Here is a 1,864-nt window from a genome sequence, read left to right as displayed (position 1 = left end):
AAAAACTAGCCAGGCGAGGTGGCGGGCGCCTGTAGTCCCAGCTACTCAGGAGGCTGAGGCAGGAGAATGGCGTAAACCCAGGAGGCGGAGCTTGCAGTGAGCTGAGATCCGGCCACTGCACTCCAGCCTGGGCGATAGAGCGAGACTCCATCTAAAAAAAAAAAGGAAGTTCCTGAAGTGAGAACCACAACTCCTCCATCAGACCGGGGGCTCCTGTGGACAAGGCCATGTCTCTGTCATCAGACTCTGAGTTACGAAAGGCAAAGCTGGCTGGGCACTGTGGCTCACGCCTATAATCCCAGCACTTTGGGAGGCCAAGGCGAGTGGATCACCTGAGGTCAGGAGTTCAACACCAGCCTGGCCAACATGGTGAAACCCCGTCTCCATTAAAAATACAAAAATTAGCCTTGTGTGGTGGCATGCGCCTGTAATCCCAGCTACTCAGGAGGCTGAGGCAGGAGAATTACTTGAACCTGGGAGACGGAGGTTGCAGTGAGCCAAGGTCATGCCACTGCACTCCAGCCTGGGTGACAGAGTGAGACTCCGTCTCAAAAAAAAAAAGAAAGAAAGAAAGAAAGAAAGATGGCTGAGTGTGGTGGCTCTCACCTGCAATCCCAAAGTTTTGGGAGGCCGAAGCAGGAGGATCACTTGAGGCCAGGAGTTCAAGACCAGCCTGGGCAACATTGCAAGACCCCAATTCTAGAAAAAAAATTTTTTTTGAGATGGAGTCTCATTCTGTTGCCCAGGCTGGAGTGCAGTGGCATGATCTCGACTCACTGCAACCTCTGCCTCCCACGTTCAAGCAATTCTCCAACCTCAGCCTCCCAAGTTGCTGGGATTACAATGTGCCCGCCACCAAGCCTGGATAATTTTTGTATTTTCAGTAAAGATGGGGTTTCACCATGTTGGCCAGGCTGGTCTCAAACTCCTGACCTCAGGTGATCCACCTGTCTCAGCCTCTGCAAGTGCTGGGATTACAGGTGTGAGCCATCACACCTGGCCCTCTAGAAGAATTTTAAAAATTAAAAAATACAGGCCTGGCCAGGTACGGTGGCTCAAGCCTGTAATCCCAGCACTTTGGGAGTCTGAGGCAGGTGGATCACGAGGTCAAGAGATGGAGACCATCCTGGCCAACATGGTGAAACCCAGTCTCTACTGAAAAACCACTGAATTGTACACTCTAAATGGGTGAATTGTAGGATATGTGAGTTATGTTTTTTGGGTTTTTTTTTTTTTTTTTGAGATGGAGTCTTACTCTGTTGCCCATGCTGGAGTGCAGTGGTGCAATCTTGGCTTACGGCAACCTCCACCTCCCAAGTTCAAGTGATTCTCCTGCCTCCCAAGTAGCTGGGTTACAGGTGCCCGACACCACACCTGGATGATTTTTGTATTTTTAGTAGAGACAGGGTTTCACCATCTTGGCCAGGCTGGTCTCGAGCTCCTGACTTCAGGCCATCCGCCCACCTTGGCCTCCTAAAGTGCTGGGATTACAGGTGTGAGTCACCGCACCCAGCCAATGTGAATTATATCTTTAAAACAAACAAACAAACAAAAAAAAAGCAACAAGTCCGTGCACGGTGGCTCACTCCTGTAATCTCAGCACTTTGGGGGGCCAAGGCAGGCGGATCACGAGTCAGGAGTTCAAGAGTAGCCTGGCCGACATGGTGAAACACCATCTCTACTAAAAATATAAAATTTAGCTGGGCGTGGTGGCGGGCACCTGTAATCCCAGCTACTTGGGAGGCTGCAGCAGGAGAATCGCTTGAACCCAGGAGGCAGAGGTTGCCGTGAGCTGAGATCGCACCACTGCACTCCAGCCTGGGCGACAGAGTGGGACTCAACCTCAAAAAAAAAAAAAGACCGG

Source organism: Rhinopithecus bieti, unplaced genomic scaffold (assembly GCF_001698545.2).
Source record: "Rhinopithecus bieti isolate Rb0 unplaced genomic scaffold, ASM169854v2 scaffold_28055, whole genome shotgun sequence".
NCBI lineage: Eukaryota > Metazoa > Chordata > Mammalia > Primates > Cercopithecidae > Rhinopithecus > Rhinopithecus bieti.
Note: the sequence above shows the minus strand (reverse complement) of the source record.